Raw genomic sequence first — 18,846 nt, 5'->3', positions numbered from 1 at the left:
CATAACATTCAAGTTAATGTCAGTGCCAATATGTATATGCACCGCGTAGTATATCAATAATGTCTGTATTTTTGATGAATTGCAGTGCTGTTCGCTTAGGCTTCGTATTAATTAATGGACCCTACCTGTTTTATCGGAAGGGTCATCACACTTTGAGTTTCAGAGTGAGCAGCATATTGGGCGTAACATGACATCAACTGGAGACCAGTGTTGGTAGTCTCAACATTGTTATTAACAATAGGTCCCATTTGAGGTTGTTTTTCTTGTTTACTTTATTATTGCTCATGTTTGTATGGGGATACTTTGCCCCGTTTTAACTCTTTACTGCACAACATGATCTATTGGGATATTTGGACCAAGATCATCATACTTGGCCACTACAAGATGGCGCCCGTTTTACAAGATTAGTCCTCTTTCTATATCTACTCACAGATTGCATGTCCGCTCACAACCAGGTGAATGCTATCGGCATCACTGCCTGTATATATTGGCGGTTTCCAAGCGGCACCGTTCTAGAGCGTTATCATGCGCGGAGACGGGGAGGACGCTACATAATTATTTGTGGTGAGCTTTGCGCGACTGTTTTTGACATATTAGAATCTAAACGAGTGCCTTATAGGGATTTGATTTTCATTTTTGCTACTTTTACAGAGATGAATATATTATTGCCACATATGCATATCGTTTGACCCTACTTTTGGTTCCGCACTATCTTGATTCCTGAGGTGAGTGTTGTAGGGATTTTAGTTATGCAGTGTTTAGGTAGCCCGGTATAACTTGGGTTACGTATTTGTTACTTATCTCTGCGCATTAGTACCAGGTAGTTTCTGTACACTGAATTTTGACTACTTTATATTTAGTGACATTTGATCATGTTGTATTCACATTATGGTATCTTCATTTGTAGGCAATTACTTGTTTTTTTATTCGGGTCTACCATATGCTGCTTTATTACGAGGTCATGTTTTGGGTCATGTTAGAGGAGGTTATGTTTGCTCTTGACCCATTTTTTCCACTTTCTTAAACATGTGGTTGCTGCCTTAACACATAATATTAACATTATTCTTTTTTGCATACAACTTTGACTACATATTAGTCTTTGGAGAGGTCCATATGTTGAGAGGGAGCTTGGGGATGTTTCTCCGTCCTTTTCACCTCCGATTTATAGGTATGCCATTTCATGCCGTTCTTAGTTAGAGGTCTAGGGCGGGTATTTTTTACATACGGCTTGGCACTTTTTTACACATGGAGAACTTAATTGGATATTAAGGGTTTTTTCCTTGACATTCCCTTTCACTGTGCACTTTTTCACTTTGCCATCTATTTATAGTTGCTGTGGTATTTGGGTCTAGGCTTGTATGGCTTTCTCTGTATCTGTTTGGTGCTTCACTAATTTATCTTGGGTTTTCATTCTTTCATCTCTGGTTATTTTTTTTTTTGTTGACACGCATTGGTGTTAATACTTTTTCTCTTAGTTATCTGTGAGCAAGGTTATCCCAGCATTCGGTTGTTTTATAGCACATGCACTTGTGAGGCTGGACACATAAAAAGGACTTATCCCAATTGTGTAATGTTTTTATTGATGCTGAATATGTTTATGTTCACAGCCTTGAGAAAGTCTATAGTACTAAGAAGTACTGATGAAACACGTGTTGGCTGTGCTTGAGCTTGGACATTGAATTTTCAATGAAATAAAAGAACATCTTCTACCGTCATCAAGTGGACCTTTCATCTTATTGTGTAGAATCTTGGACTGCCATAAATGTTCTTCTCTGATGTTTAAAATTGTTTATCTTAAGTCTGAATTAAGACAGGTCCTTATTACTTGCTATTCTGTCGGACCTTCATACAGGATTTGTGGGTGTGCTGCATTAGCTTTTGCTTTTCATTTCTATAATTGGCAGGTTGTTCCTATATCTGCCTAACAAGCACTCCTGGGTGGTGGGTGCTTTCAGCTAGCCAAGCACCCCGTTGGATACAGAACAGTTCTCCATTTGACTGTTTCACGCCGTAAACTTTTTCTCTTATACTTGCTTTTACATTGATGTGCAGTTTTTTCCCTTTTGGGAACACTACTACCTTTTTTGAATACTTTTCCCCACACAATGATGTTGAGGAGGTTGAATTATTGGTTGTATGGATTAGACACTCAGCTGAGGCCCTGTAGCTAAAGCTGGCTTCAATTGAAGTCAAGACAAATGCACTTACTGAGGTTTTGCACCCTTGGCCAGTCCCTACTGAGACCTTACTTCCATTTAATAAATGCCTGATTGATACCCTTATGTGTACTTGGACAGAGCCTTGCTCTTGCCCACCTGTCAACAGGCAGGTGGCCAGTCACTACAGACTAGCGCAAGGCAACCCCGATTTTCTTATGCGGCACCCAACTCCAGAGAGTTTAATGGTTCAAGCTTCTACCAGCAAAGCAAAGCAAACCCTAATGCATGCCCCACAACCTCTCCAGATAGGGAGTCAAAAAGGATATAGAAGTTCTGTAATCAGATGCTCTCTTCCTCCAGCTTGGCATTGTGTTTAGTCAATGCATTTTACCTACTAAGCCATTATACACACACACTTTTGGGACAGGGCCAGTGTGATCTTGACAGCAGTCCCAGAGTAATTTTGAGACTCTTTGGCTCAAACCATTCAAGACGGCCAGGATGCGGTAAAATATATCATTAGAGCTGGCCAGGATACTACTCACTAATCGAGATGCACTGTAGGCCCTATTTTGGTGCCTCATTGCCACATGTGGATGTAATCCACTGGTTTTTCTTGCGACAAGCAGGTGTATCTAATAGAGATGCCTTTTTATGGAACCTGTCTCTTTTGAAAAAAGTCTGTTTCTGCCCACCAGTGCTTTAAAAAAAAGTAGTACCACAGTGCATTCCATGTCTTTTAGCCCCATGCCCGACATTTTCGGCAGTAGCATAACCCTTCAAAGGCTATTCCAGAGGGCTGCTGTATAGACACCTCAGCAGTCACCCCATACCTTTCATGGCCGGGGATCAAACAAACAACATGCAAGACACTATGGTTCCACTCAGGGCACTGCTCCTGTAGAATTAGCCTCCAAGCCATTGTAGATTGCCTTTAGTGGTACTCAGCCACACTGGCACACTCAGGCATTTTCTTACTGGGTGGCAGGCAGTGGCGGCTCCTCTGCTAAAGTGGAGGATTGGCGCCCTACTGTTTTTTTGCAGTGAAAGACAGAGAAAATAAAGTGATATTAACTTGCGGTATTATCATTTTATTTTCTCTTACTTTCACCCACAGATTTGCCTGGGGGAGCATGGGCAGGGGAGGAGTGTTTGTACCCTTCTAAAGTGCGCAATGACTGCTTGACGGCCCTATTGGGCTGCCCAAAACAGTCATGCGCACTCCGCATGTTCTCCATGCAGGCTGCATAACAGCCTACGCGGAGAACATGCTCAGGCCTCCAGTCAGCGTCTGAGCACTGAAAAACGGTGCTCAGACCAATCACAACGCTGCAAGGCAGCATTGTGATTGGCTGACTGGGAGATTGGGTGTGCTTCCTGTGGCCGAATCTGAGCAAGGGAGGACTACGGAGGGGAGCATTAACGTCATATATTTAGCAAGAACTAGTTCAAACAACCTGTGGGTATCCAGTCTTAGTGCCCAATTGCCCTCCAACACAATTAAATTTGTCAGTACAGATATTCAATTAATACATGCAGATAGACAGTTCTTTATATCTTCACATTCTGATAATGTTTGTTGTTCCTTAGATCTCAAATATTGCAACAGTGGCTCCCAAATGTCTTTGGGTCGAGAAGGGGCTGTGAGTTCTTCTGCATACAATTCTAGGTTCTCCCTACGGTACACAAGATCCCTTATCCAATTGGCCGGCAGCGGAGGAGCTGAACTGTCCCATCTCATCGCCATCCTCCTCTTTGCCAACAGTAATGCAATTCCAGTCTCCTTGTGTTGGTTGATTCCGGCAGGCCAGTGATTTGTAATTTGTTACGACAGGATCAGGCCTCAAGGTCCTCATTCTTAGCTTGAATGATGGCGAGCACCTTATCCATGTTGAGAGTCTTGGTGGTCACTTGTTGTAAGTTATCCTCCGCATCCGAGATGCATTTTTCAGCTTCGCCTGACCTGGTGGCGTGTTTATCTAGTTTTGCCGACATATGGTCCATCCTGATATTAAGCGCATCAATTTTTCCATCTATAGACTGGAGACTGCTTTGCATGGCTAGAAGCGTTGTTTCGAGTGACGTTGAGTGTTCAGTAATGGCATCCAGCTCCGAATCTGAGGTAGTTTTCTGCTGCGATCTGCCTGGCGCACGCGATTCAAAGTTGAGCCGGGATTTTCCTCTGTCTGTTTTCCGCATGCCTACCCTCTTAAATGTTACAGCAGTGTGCAGCCTAATGGTGATCACCAATCCTCACTTGGCGCTGGAGTGCACAATAGTAAGCTGTGGGCACATTGTTACTAGGGGAGCAGCAACCAGCATGCATGTACAGTATAGAATCCAAGGAGTGAATTTATTAACCTGCGCACGTTTAGAGCCAGGAGATGAGCAGTACAGTCACATCAGTGTGTAACCTAATGGTGAGCACCAGTCCTCACTGGGCGCTGGACCGCACAACTGTATATAGTGGGCAACGTTGTTACAAGGGGGAGCAGCAGCCAGCATGCATGCATGTACAGCATAAACTCCAAGGAATGACTCTATTCACCTGTGTAGTTTCAGAATCCGGTGATGAGCAGTGCAGTCAGGATCTCACATCCAACCCGACAATCCCATTTTACACAAGCTGCGCTGTTTATGAAATCAGAGCTGTGGCAGTGGGATATTGTGCTAGGTTTTAATGTCTGGGCAGCTGAGGCAACTCTCCACTGCACTCGCACCTCAGCTGCACGTCAATTGCTAAAATCAGCACCCAGTTCCTCCAGGATGGAATAGTGGGGCAGCAGAGGTCTAACAGAAGAGAGGCCTCCGCCGGGTCTAGTCACAGCGCCGCACTCTGAGGCATCAGAGGGAGGATATTCAGCAAGCGCTTGCAATGGCGGCCCTCCGCCGCTCAACATGGGCCTGCCCGATTATCAGCGCTCGGGCAGGGACACCGACTGCCATCACGGAGCCACCCGGAGCACTCGTCAAGCGTTCAAAGGTATTGTGTTCCCCTAGGAAGCCTTTCAGCGCTCACTTAGTCGTCCGCCGAGGCAAGGGCACGTGGAGGGGGAAACAACCTTTACAACGCAGTCATTACATCGCACTACCTTAACAATTCAGTCGTTACATCGCAAAATCCTTTACATCGCATGCCATTACAACGCAGCCAATACATCGCATGTCACTACAACCCATGTAAATTACAACACATGTCAGTACAACACATACCATTACAACGCATAACATTACAACGCATAGTTTTTACCCCTACACTTTCCAACATTTACCCTACTGTTGCACTCACTGGAGTGGGAATAGCAATTTTTACCCCTACTCTATCCAACACTTACCCTACTGTTGCACTCATTGGAGTGGGAATAGTATTTTTTACCCCTACACTATCCAACACTTACCCTACTGTTGCACTCACTGGAGTGGGATTAGTATTTTTTACCCCTACTCTATCCAACACTTACCCTACTGTTGCACTCACTGGAGTGGGAATAGTAATTTTTACCCCTACACTATCCAACACTTACCCTACTGTTGCACTCACTGGAGTGGGATTAGTATTTTTTACCCCTACTCTATCCAACACTTACCCTACTGTTGCACTCACTGGAGTGGGAATAGTAATTTTTACCCCTACACTATCCAACACTTACCTTAAATGCAATGTAATGATATGCATTGTAATGGTATGCGTTGTAATGGTATGCGTTGTAAATGTAGTTTCTAAAAATGCGTTGTGATGGCATGCGATGTAAAAACATGCGTTGTCCAATGTGGTACTATTACATCAATCTGCTTCCAGTCCATTCATTTAATTTGGCAATTCTTGCACGAGCACTAAAGTCTGACCCCAAACATGGCCCCCTGTGTTTGCAGATCATTGAAGAAGAGCATATTGTGTAGGTGGGATGTTTTCAATAGTTCTGCTTCCACTTTAAAACATGAATTGGCGGGCGCCATTTACTTCATGCAATGGACAACTGTGGCTATACATTAGTACAATGAATCCCTCAACATTTCCGAAGTGAACAGGATCAACAGAACCTGGTCGATCTGACAGAAATTGAAATATGGGAGTAGCAGAAGATAGTGCCATCCAGGTGTCATAAGCTGCTTTCTTCCCTCTCTCATGAAAAGCCGACATGGTGTCGCAATCAGTTGCAGCATGGAAAAAGGGCAGAGAATCACGTATATCAATTCCTAAGCTTTCTGCATTACTGTGAGCTGGTATGTAGCAAAACATTTTTCTGTACCAAATGCTAAACACAATTGTTGACATTCAATATTTTTTAAAATAGCAATCGCAAGAACTACTACATCGGTATCTACTGTACGAATCATTATTTCGGAATGAACTTCAGTTGCTGCATGGAAAGAATGAAACAAAACTTATGCGTCAACTTTCTCATGATTGCAAGGCGATATCATCTCGAAATTCATAATTAGTGTGTAACTTGGAACTTCATCCTGACAGGTGACCACTACTTGCTTCCCTTCGATGTTACTAAGGTGCACATGCCCACTCAGTAAACCAAAAAACTCTGTTTTGTTTTTGTCTCACCTAAAGAAACTATGCCAATCTTTGGCTACAGGAGTGTTAGATTCAACTCGCTTGCGAAGACCCTCACCTCTTTTTTCTCTAACACTTTGCACGATGCTTTCAGTAATCTATATATATCCCACACAAGATCCAATCATTTTACATTCCTTGCTTGAGTATCTATGTAGGGTATAAAATATTTTGAAGGGTAATCAAATGTTTTACAAGACTTGTAAGTAGCATACTTTCGATAGCTGTACCATTTAATATATTTACATCCACCTCTGGAGCAGTGTTGTATATATTGGTGCTTTCGGCAACGCTGTCCAATAGCTGCAACTTCTGTCCTTGTTTGAGTTTTCCATTCACAGATATAGATGGCCGAAAAGACTGATTCTCATGCTTGAAAAAATCTTGTCTGACACCCTATCTATAATTTAGAAAACAGATTTCAAATACTTTTTATGAAGGATAGTTTGTCTTTGGACTCAGAAATGTTGTGCAGGCTGGTGCTGAATAATTGAAGTTTGTTCCTTGGTACTGTATCTGTTATGGGCTTCGAACACATTTGCAACACCTCATGAAAATTGGAGTTATATTGCGCTCTACCAATTTCATGTGCTGTTTACACTGATGTGATAACACTAGCAGGCATAACTGTTTTGCTGCCCAGATTGAACAGATCACCACTCCCCTCCAATTTGTTGCAACAAGATCATCATGCTGGACAGCTTGACCTCTGGTTGTGGGTGTTGCAATTAGGTATTGTTTCAGCTTGGAACTCATTTTCAGGCACTACAGAAGACGCATTGAAGATGAAAAAAAGAAAGGAACATATTAACACATATGAATAAATATTGATACATGTCAATAAGTATGAATATTTACATCAAATTTATAACAGATTTGAATGTAAAAGTGTTCTATGTGATTTTGGTGGCCATTTTATGATGTCATAGGCAAGATCCACTTAGAGTCTCGCTATTAAATGATTACTTGTCAAGTCTCCACTCACCTGAAATCCAGGATGTTCGATTTGAGAGATGAGACATTGTTCTCTATACCCCCTAAACTCTATACCTGCTCGGCTGTACTCAAAACACAGCTTGACAAGAATAGACTTCCTGGGGAAGGGGGAAAATGGGACAAAATAATTAAAAAAAAAACACAAACACACTTCTTCCTTTGGAGCAGGGAACGTCTTTGGCGCGGACTGCAATCTAGTCAGTTATTCTGTGGACCGTATTGACTTTCTGATTTCTGGCATCTAAATACAATAAACAACATTAGCTAACACCTACTTACACTTGAATTCAGTTGTTTAAACATTAAACATGGTGCATAAAACTATACCTTTCTTTTTGTATATTGCGTAATTCACAAGAAGCCTTATAGTCACTCTCTAGCATCTGGAGAAAAATGTCTGCAACAATGTATAGAGCTTTCTGTAGTAAAACAAATAACATGAATTACCTGAAATGCATACAGTCACACGTTCACTAATACAAATCTTTTAATGCCTTATGTCACACTTACTCAAAAAAATATGCGTCTGAATTCTAAATATAAACACTTAATAAGATTGCAGGAATTTGAAGTCCAAAGTCTCAAAATTAAACGAATATTGAGAACAGCTTAGAGATGAGTCTCTCCCTCTTGAAGTCTTTCAATGCCCAAGAAATGTGGAATGAGAACAAAAGTACCTTCATGAGTTGTGCGCTCTGTTCACTGTCTTTTAAAATGTTAAATAAATAGAAATACCTGTATCTGAATTCCACGCTCTGTCTCTGCAAACGAGAGTATGCTGCAATCAATACCTTACTACTTTTCCTTTCGTTGCTTCTGGGAGGGTAGATTCCCCAGACGAATCGGATTCAGAGGAGGAAGATGTCCTGCTGGCTTGGCAACCAAAGCTCACTCGGACAGTAGGATCGAGTCTGGGAACCAATTGGATGAAATGTGCAACGCGGCAGCGCCAAAACGAGAAATCAGGTAAGTGAAGATTAGGACGACGAGAGCCAGCGTGTCGCATGGCGCTGGAGATCTACTTGTAGGCCTCAGCGGGGGGGGGGGTGTGCATAGACGCCTGTCACCGGCTCACATGGAAATGAGCTCAGCTCTTTGCAGGACACGTGCACCTTCAACTGCAGACAGCAGATTTCAACAACAGCATGTTTTTATGGCTTATATCGATTTAAAGGCCAAACAAAGTTTGTTGACAGCAGTATGTGATTTCAGAATTAATGAGAAAGATTAAACTGAGCAGTTAAAGGCGATCTCCAACAAAATAAACACGAACGACAACAATTATACAATATTAGACTGGGAATGTTGGACTGAGAACCACTGTATAATTCTATTGGTGTATTTTTAATAAATTATGCGGAAACACTAACTATGCGGAAACACAATGCACAATGTTGGTTCGAGCCATGTTCAAGGCACGATCCCTAACATTATTATTACAAAAACGAACGTCTGTACCAACTTTCAGCTTTCTATCCCAAAGTGAATGATTTTCGTTTGAAAACAGCCTGAACAGCCGTACTGTTACTTATGAACACTTGCCAGGAATCTGACCGCATCTGTAAAGGTTCCTTAAGCAGAGGACCCGCATGCCCCTATGGCAGTCACTGCAAAACTATTAATGCTGCATACCTTATTGTTCAGCAGTGAAGCTTATCAGATTGTTTCAACAAACTGCAGTTCTTATAACAGCCACTAGATGTGAGTATGAGCACACGCCTCAAGACTTGGAAGCGGCAGAAACATCAGGATACAAGAGAAAACGACATTCTTCGGTGAGTTTTCGTCCAGCCTCTCTGAACAGCTGGATATCCTTGCAGCAGCAAATCACAGTTTTGTGAACCATGTTTGAGCGAACAGGAGCTAAAATAATGTTCTGCCTCAGTGACTGAGGAAGGCAAACTGCTGGAGGCTGCATTAAAGATACGTAAAGCTAAGTAACTAATCAAAGCTTGTTCATCTCCTGTCATTGCACAACGGATGCAGGTCACACAAGAACATGGTTGAAATCGCTGCTGTTGTGAACAAAGTAAGGCTCTGCAATTTCCTGTAATCTGTCAGTTTCCCCTTCTGAAACAGACATTTAAGGGTGTGGCGCCCAGCATCTCAACATGAGCAGTCACCAGCCAATACTGCACAAAGGTGTACAATCACAAAGCCTCTAGATGGGAAGGAGGCAAGTGTGAGACTTGTTTGAAGTGAGTGTGCATAGCCGGTGAGATTCTGCTCCTCCAGTTTAAGGAGGAGGGCGTTTGTGCGAGCAAGTGGGAACTGTTTGAGCTCTTGACACCTGCCTGCACCAGAATTGAGTGCCAGCTCTTAGGCAAGAAGAGACATGAAAGAAACAACTACATTTGGAAAAAGGGAACTTAATGCATCGTAGTGGAAATTCCCCAAAAAACATCAAATAGTTTTTTACGTAAAAGGACACCATACAGTCGACACTAAAGGGGGCTACTTATTATTCGGTGGTGCACACAGTGCAAGAGCAAAATGCTGTTATTCACAGTCAGGTAAGTCAATGGTTGAAGTGGGCCTACTCTGTGCCCCATGCCAAATGTGAATGAGACCACAGTAGGCTAATAATGGATAAACAGGGATGACAGAAAGCCCCTGAAAGTATGCATATTACATATATTTTTTTTTTTGTATAAAAAACAAACGATTTGGGTAACGCCTGACCTAAAACGTTCCTGGTAGAGACAAATTAAACAATACAGTTTCTCTTTATCCAGGACAGGTATCCAGTGCACTGTCAGATCCAGATTTAAAGACACCTCTTGATTGAGAATATGGTCTCAAAGCAGAGACCCATCTAGCCATGTAACATTCCCCTACTCTACGCCAACCAAACTTAATGTAATGGGGAGCCGCAAACAACAGCCAACTGGTCAAGGGAGCCACGGGTCAGAATAGTTTGGGAACCACTGTCCTATGTGGTATTGTGCGGCTCCATGCCACACGGAAGTGCAGGAGCGGAGCCGCATACAAGCATTAGCCCGGCGCACTGACATCAATTTCTTTCTGTCTTTCTGTACTATTACATGCAGTTCCAGAGCTAGGCTCCTAATTTTTTGGGGTTCTGCCACGACTCCTAAAACGAACCGTGTTTCCATCCAAAACAACAGGTTTCAAACCACGCTGCATCGCACAAAACAATGTTGGTCACAGACCTCAGTGACGTTTGTCTTTGGTGAGTGGGCTCCGGCCATGATGCAAAGTTGTGTGATAAAATGTGCCCTCATGGACCCAAGGCAGTTTGAAACTGGGAGATGGAGCGATATGTTCGCAAGCACAAGTAGCCATGGTCTTGGGATAAGTCTAGCTCCGACTGTAAGTCGCATGTGTGGACTCATTCCCATTCCTGAGGCCCTTCTTGTCAATGCTCATCTTTGTGCTTGAATCAAAGTCCAAGCCTAAACAGGAAGCCGAAGCTGGATTCGATGCCGTCCATTTGATTAGATGCTTCTTCTATCTCATGCACATCTGCAGAAGCTCCTTACTATTCATGACTCTGTGCCTGTGCCAAACAAAGGACACCCCAGGATGTGGATGATGATGATGATGGGGACGATTTCTCCCCCTTCACTGCACAGATGATTCCTTCTACACAGATTTGCAAGTTGCCAGTGGGCTCGACACCTCTCCTGAGGTAGGGCTTCATTCGCCACTTAGGCCAGGAACAGAATAAAGTGCCTCATTTGCAGTGGAGGTCAGAGGGAGAGCTGAGGTGCAGGATTTACAGCTGCCTTTAGTTCACATCAAAAGAACATTCTGACAGATTTCACAGCCAAGGCCAGCCGCTCCTCAGCCCTTGTTCTCCTTTAATGAGGCCCACACTGATATCTTGATGGACACTTGGTTGAGGCCAGTTCCCGTTAACCAGTGAAAAGGCGGGGGCCAAGCATCACAGACTGGCACCTGTGACCCTGATTTTCTTAGTGAAAATCAACCAGTAAAGTAAATCCCAACTCATTCCTAACCACTTCGGTGAATACAGAATCTAAGAGGATTGAGGCCTTTTTATAGCATATGCTTTCCACCAAAATTTGTTTGTATATTTATATATCATGACTTATCACTTTTGAGGGTATCCAGTTGCTGGCCATGGGCACGGGAATATTAAGTGATTTACCCAGAATCACAGGATGTTGCATTAATGCAGTGACTCAAACCCAAATCCCAAGCTCCCGAGTCAGCAGCTCTGCCCGCAGCACCACTCTGACACACTAGCATTGCAGTCAATAAATGCTAATTGTTTACTGGGTCGCTATACAAATGCCTTGTGGACATTGCTAGCAAGATCTGGTGAGTTTTTGCGGCACTCCCAAAAGACCTTGAGACCCCTTTGGCCTGACAGTTCGTGATAGACAGAATTTTTATTTTTCACAGGTCTGCATTCTACAAATATCCTGGGAAGGGCAGTTGATACTTGTGTTGGTTTTTCGTCGACACTTGTGGAGGTGTCCCATAGGATATTCCAATGATTTAAAGGACTCCCCCAATGATATGCCTGTTGATGTCCAGGGAGGAACTGACCTGGCAGTTTGGGCTGGACTGTTCCCATGAGGAGCAGGGTCAAGGCTGATTTGCATATGGCCATGTCTGAACTGGGGTGGCGTGGTGAGCAAAATAACGATGGATTCAACCTATATCTCCTGACTGGCAGTGAGTGGTTGAAAAGTTTCAGCACTCCACCCATCATCTTGTTGTGTTTGCTGTGTTCGCCCTAAGTGGCCAAGAGTATGCTCTGACATGGGTCCCTTTCTCACTGTGACTCTGGATTCAAGCTAGCCTGGCTGATGAGGGGTAATACCCCAAAACTGGTCCAGTATGCTTGTTTCTGGTCCAGGGAAGACCTGGCTTGGCAGTTTGGGCTGTACTGTTCCCATGAGGGACAGGGTCAATGCACATGCACATGTACATGGGGCCGACATATTTAGCAGTCGCAAATGGGCCAAATTCCCCTTTGAGACTGCAAAACCGATAGTACATCAGCCCCAAAGCCTCTAATTGTGATGGAGGCAAGCGTGAGACTTGTTTGAAGTGAGTGTGCATAGCCGGTGAGATTCTGCTCCTCCAATTTAGGGAGGAGGGCGGTTGTGCAAGCAAGTGGGAACTGTTTAAGCTATTGACATCTGCCTGCACCAGCACTGAGTGCCCGCTCCTAGGAAAGAAACAATTACATTTGAAACAAGCATTGGCATAGCCAATAGGTCTCGCCTTTGGGACCTTATAAGTGTTTAGCTATGCAACAGTTGCATAACTAAATACTTATAAGGTCCCAAAAGCGAGACCTATTGGCTATGCAAAGCGGCCGTGCGGCCGCGAAAGTGAAAGTAATCCTGGTAAAAGTGGCGCGCGCGCCCGCGCACATGCACTGTAGCTCTAGGCTGGCCTGGTAGCACTTTTTGGAGCCCTCTCAATAAGTCTCGCCAGACCAGCGCATGCGCTGGGTCAGGCGATACCTAAAAAGGAAATGAATACAACCTAGTGGCAATTCCAAAACAAAACATTTTTTTGTTGTTTTATTTAAAAGGACACCATACAGTCGACACTAAAGGGGTCTACCTATTATTCAGTAGTGCACACTGTGCAAGAGCAAAATGCTGTTACTCACAGTCAGTTAAGTCAATGGTTGAAGTGGGCCTACTCTGTGACCCATGCCATATGTTGTGGTGGGCAGAAGCCAAATGTGAATGAGACCACAGTAGGCTAATAATGGATAAACAGGGATGACAGAAAGCCCCTGAAATTATGTACATCATATATATTTTGTTTATTAAAACGAAAGGTTTTGGATAATGCCTCACCTAAAACGTTCCTGTAGTGACAATTTAAACCAAGTAGTTTCTCTTTATCCAGGACAGGTCTCCAGTGCAGTGTCAGATCCAGATTTAAAGACACCTCTTGATTGAGGATATGATCTCTAAGCAGAGACCCATCTAGCCATGTAACATTCCCCTACTCTACGCCAACCAAACTTAATGTAATGGGGAGCTGCTGCCAACAGCGAACTGGTCAAGGGAGCCACGGGTCAGAATAGTTTGGGAACCACAGCCCTATGTGGTGTTGTGCAGCTCCAAACTTCACGGAAGTGTAGGAGCGGAGCCACATACAAGTATGGCGCACTGACGTCAATTTCTTTCTATATTTCTGTACCTTTCAAAGCAGTTCCAGGGCTAGGCTCCTAATTTTTTCGGTTCTGCTATGACAACTAAAACAAATTCCAGTTTGCTAGGGAACCATGTTCCCATCCAAAAGTTTCAAACCATGCTGTATCTGCAAAAAACAATGTTGGTCACATTCCTCAGTTAGGTTTGTCTTTTGGTGAGTGGGCTCAGGACCCAAGGTGATTTGAAACTGGGAGATGGAGCTGTATCTTTGCAAGCACAAGATGTAATAATATGAGCTACAAGAGCACTCCCACTCGACCTATGTCTAATTTACTGGTGGCTATAAACGCTCGTCGGGCTCCCCATTGTCACAATAAATGTAACATTTTTTTTAATTTCAAAAACATTTTTTTTTTATATGTTCATTTTATCAAAAGTTTAAACAATTTATACAAATACTTTTCTTTTTTTTCCACTTTTTTCTTGTATTGCTATATTATGGTATACAATTCATAATTTCGTCAATTTGGCATAGTACACAATATTATTCTATGTAATTCATAATTTTATCACTTTAACATGATATGAGTTGTATATAATATTCACATAGACACCCTGTGCTGTGATCCACTTGACACCACAAATACCTCATATCTCTTCACCACCTACCCAAACATACTACTACATGCATACTTCACACCCATTCTGTATCCAGCTTTAATGGCATACACTTTTCTTCGTGTGAATCACTTGTTAAAGAATCCCTCTTTAGCAATCCATGATTGTTACCAGCTGGATTTCCTTAATGTCCACGCATGTTTCGGTGGGTTACTAACTTTTTAACTACCTTCTTCAGGACCACTCCTATATAAATTAGTATTAAACGGAGGGTACTGGGCAATCCATAAACTGATGGTTATAATCACAATCCTGCAGTTATAAATGGCGTCCTGCTTCCGCGATTTACCTTCTCCTGCATAGAGGAACGAAGAATTCAGGCAAGACGGATGCCCGGCGTAACAAGAAGAGACTGATTCCAACCACAGAGAAGTCTATATAAAAACAGAAAATACCAATGTAGATCTCGAAAACATCCTTATGAGGAAAGACAAGGCCAAGAAAACCTAATACAGGATATACCCGCTGAGTTATAAGCCTGGACTGAAGTAAACTGGATACAAATAGAAAAACTTCTAACTCAATAAAAGTAATGGAAACAGATACCCGGAACTTCATAGAGAGGAAAATCTAACTTCATAAGTTGTGGTAGAGGTTTAACAAACCCACACCGGATGACAACTGCAGGATTGTGATTATAACCATCGGATTATGGATTCTCCGGTACCCTCCGTTTAATACAAATTTATATAGGAGTGGTCCTGAAGAAGGTGGTTAAAAAGTTAGTAACCCACCAAAACGTGCGTCGACATTAAGGAAATCCAGCTGGTAACATAATCATGGATAGCTAAAGAGGGATTCTTCAATGCGTGATTCACACGAAGAAAAGTGTATGCCATTAAAGCTGGATACAGAATGGGTGTGAAGTATGCATGTAGTAGTATGTTTGGGTAGGTGGTGATGAGAGGTGAGGTAGTTGTGGTGTCAAGTGGATCACAGCACGGGGTGTCTATGTGAATATTATATACAATGTTATAGTGATAGAATGATGAATTACATAGAATAATATTATGCACTATGTCAAATTGATGAAATGATGAATTGTATATCATAGTATAGCAATACAAGAAAAAAGTGGGAAAAAAGGAAAAATATTTGTATAAATCGTTTTAACTTTTAATAAAATGAACATAAAATTAAAATAATTAATGTTTTTGAAATTAACAAAAAATTTTGAATTTATTGTGACAATGGGGAGCCTGGTGAGCTTTTATAGCCAGTGAATTAGACATGGGTCGAGTGGGAGTGCTCTTGTAGCTCATATTATTATTGTGTTTTCCCCCTTCTCCCAGACCTACAAGGATATACAGGGGGTACCTTATTGATAGTACACAAGCACAAGATGTAGCCATGGTCTTTGGATAAGTATGGCTCCCTTTCCTGGGGCCGTTCTTGTGAATGGTCCTCTTTGTGCTTGAAATCCTTTGGCAAGTCGAAATCAAAGTCCAAGCCTAAAAAGTAAGCTGAAGCTGGATTCTATGCCATCCCACCATTTTGAGTCTAAAGTGAAGGTGCAAGGGCGTCACAATTTGTCGTACACATTAGCAGTCTTTGGTTGTAAAGTACCTTGCTCAGTTGATTCCAGGGTGCTCACAGATTCCCATGCCATTGGTGGCACTGCAGCAGATTGAAGCCATCAAGGAGGCCATGCTCCAAAGTTTTGATGGGCTTCCAGCTTCTTCTGGCATGCTTTCATCCCCAAGGAACCGCAGGAGCCACCAGTCAAGTTATTACCCCTGGTTCTATCCTCAGTAGTGTCTGACCTCTTGGGACCTGTTAAGGGCCTTGTACCAATCCAGGTACATTCATCCACTCTGACAAAAAAATCAGAGTCAGTCCTTTCGAGATAGTCTAGTTCTGTATCCACTAGTACCGGAAGACAACCCTCTTCTGATATTAACGTCTGACATCGAACTGACTTTGGCTCAATCTCGACCAATGTCACGCTAAGAAACTGCAAAAGCACACCTGAACACTACGCACCCTGATTCTGACCTATGCTTCTGCCATTTCATACACATCTGCAAAAACCCCATTCAATTATGGCTCTGACTCTGAGCCTGTGCCGAACAAAGGACACCCCAGGATGTGGATGATGATGATGGGGACGATTTCTCCCCCTTCACTGCACAGATGATGCCTTCTACACAGATTTGCAAGTTGCCAGTGGGCTCGACACCTCTCCTGAGGTAGGGCTTCATTCACCCCTTGGGCCACAGACAGAATAAAGTGCCTCATTTGCAGTGGAGGTCAGAGGGAGAGCTGAGGTGCAGGATTTACAGCTGCCTTCAGATGACACCAAAAACACATTCTGACAGGGATTTCACAGCCAAGGCCAGCTACTTCTGAGCCCTTGTTCTCCTCTAATTAGGCCCACACTGATATCTTGATGGACACTTGGTTGAGGCCAGTTCCCGTTAACCAGTGAAAAGGCAGTGAGCCAAGCATCACAGACTGGCACCTGTGACCCTGATTTTCTTAGTGAAAATCAACCAGTAAAGTAAATCCCAACTCATTCCTAACCACTCCTGTGAATACAGAATCTAAGAGGATTGAGGTATTTTCATAGCATATGTTTTCCTCCAACATTTCTTTTTAGATTTTTATAGCGTGACTTATCACCTGTGAGGGTATCCCGGTGCTGTCTATGGGTACAGGGAGATTAAGTGTTTGTCAAGAATCAGGAGATGTTGCGCCTGGATCCCCAGCCCCTGAGTCGGCAGCTCTGGCGGCTGCGCTACTCTGACATTCAAGTATTGCAGTCAATACATGCTGTTTGTTTACTGAGTTGCTATACAAGTGTCTTGTGGGACATTGCCAGCGAGATCAGGTGAGGTTTTTTTTGGCAGTCTCAAAATACCTTGAGGCCCCTTTGGCCCGACAGTTCATGATAGACAGGACGCGCCTAAATATTTTATTTGCACAGATCTGGATTCTACAGATATCGTATGGAGTTCAGTCGATACTTTTGCCGGTTTTTCGTAAATACTTGTGGAGGTGTTCCACAGGATATTCCGATAATATACAGGACTCCCCCCAATAATATGCCTGTTGATGTCTAGGGAGGACCTGGCCATGGCAGTTCGGGCTGAACTGTTCACATGAGGAGCAGAGTCAAGACTGATTTGCATAAGGCTGGGTTTGAACTGGGGTGGCATAGTGGGCAAAAGAGCAGTGGATTCAACCCAGATCTCTTGACTGAAGGAGAGTGGTTGAACAGTTTCAGCACTCCGTCCATCATCTTGTTGTGTTTGCTATGTTCGCCCTAAGTGGCCAAGGGAATGCCCAGACGTGGCTCCCTTACTTGCTGTGCCACTGGATTGAAGCTAGCCTCACTGATATGGGGTGAAACCCCGAAGCCGGTCCCAGGATGCCGGTTTCCAGTCCAGGAAGGACCTGGCCTGGCAGTTAGGGCTGAACTGTTCCCATGAGGAGCAGGCTCAAAACTGATTTGCATATGATTGGGTTGGCATAGTGAGCAAAAGAACGATGGATTCAACCCATATCTTTTGATTGGGGGTGAGTAGCTGAAAATTTTCAACACTCAGTTCATAATCTTGTTGTGTTTGCCATGTTGATGTGTCCCACTTTTTCGGTAACACCGCAGATTCTGCCTCGGACGTCTTACAGGAGAGCACATTTGAGCGGCATCCCTTGAGGTGGTTGAACCCTGAAAACCAGTTTCTACACCAATTCAAAAAGTTAAAAAGCTGTTCTGGATGGCTGGTGTATAAGCATAGACGGTCCCCACAACTAGTACAGCAGTCACCCAAGTCCTTCAAGGCCATGGATACAGGTCTGGTAGATAGCGCAGAGGTCAGCAGGGGCATCAGTCCTCCCAATCCTCTTCTCCAGCTGCAGTAGCCTCCAAACCGTTGGTGGGGGGCACAATCCACCATTTCCTACCAAGGTGGTGATCCATCATGTCTGACAGGAGGGTCTTGCAAATTGTCAGAATAGTTATGCCCTACCTATTTATTTATTTTCCCTGCCATATATTCTCCCCATATCGGAGTGAATTTCAAAAGAGCACCTGTCCATTCTGCTGCAGAAGGTGAGAGCTATTGAGAAGGGAACTGGACACGAAAAAGAAGATAGTTGTTACTCTGGCTATTTCCATGTTTCAAAAAATGAAGGGAGTCTCATGTCTATTTTGGACCTTTTGCCTCTGAATGCCTTCCTGTGGAAGGACAAATTCGAACTGCCCTTACCCAGGGAACTGAATGTGTCCTCTAACCTGCAGGAAGCGTATTTTCATATACCCATGCTTCAGTCCCAAAACCTTATTTGAGATTGAGGATAGGCCAGGAGCATTTCAGTTTGCTGTGTC

General features: G+C 43.4%; 1 protein-coding gene across 1 annotated transcript in view; it reads left to right on the top strand.

Moving 5' to 3' along the window:
- Positions 1 to 448: 448 nt before the first annotated feature.
- The window catches only part of LOC146772771 (rho guanine nucleotide exchange factor 11-like), a 103,701-nt gene continuing 85,303 nt past the window's right edge, over positions 449 to 18,846 (top strand). The window contains exons 1-3 of the mRNA XM_085639872.1: positions 449 to 564; positions 652 to 725; positions 8,551 to 8,688. The gene's annotated coding sequence lies outside the window, so the exon portion shown is untranslated. The remainder of the gene's footprint in view (positions 565 to 651; positions 726 to 8,550; positions 8,689 to 18,846) is intronic.

The sequence above is a fragment of the Triturus cristatus genome, chromosome 12, assembly GCF_964204655.1.
Source record: "Triturus cristatus chromosome 12, aTriCri1.1, whole genome shotgun sequence".
NCBI classification, from domain to species: domain Eukaryota; kingdom Metazoa; phylum Chordata; class Amphibia; order Caudata; family Salamandridae; genus Triturus; species Triturus cristatus.
This window is presented reverse-complemented; position numbering and strand designations above follow the sequence as displayed.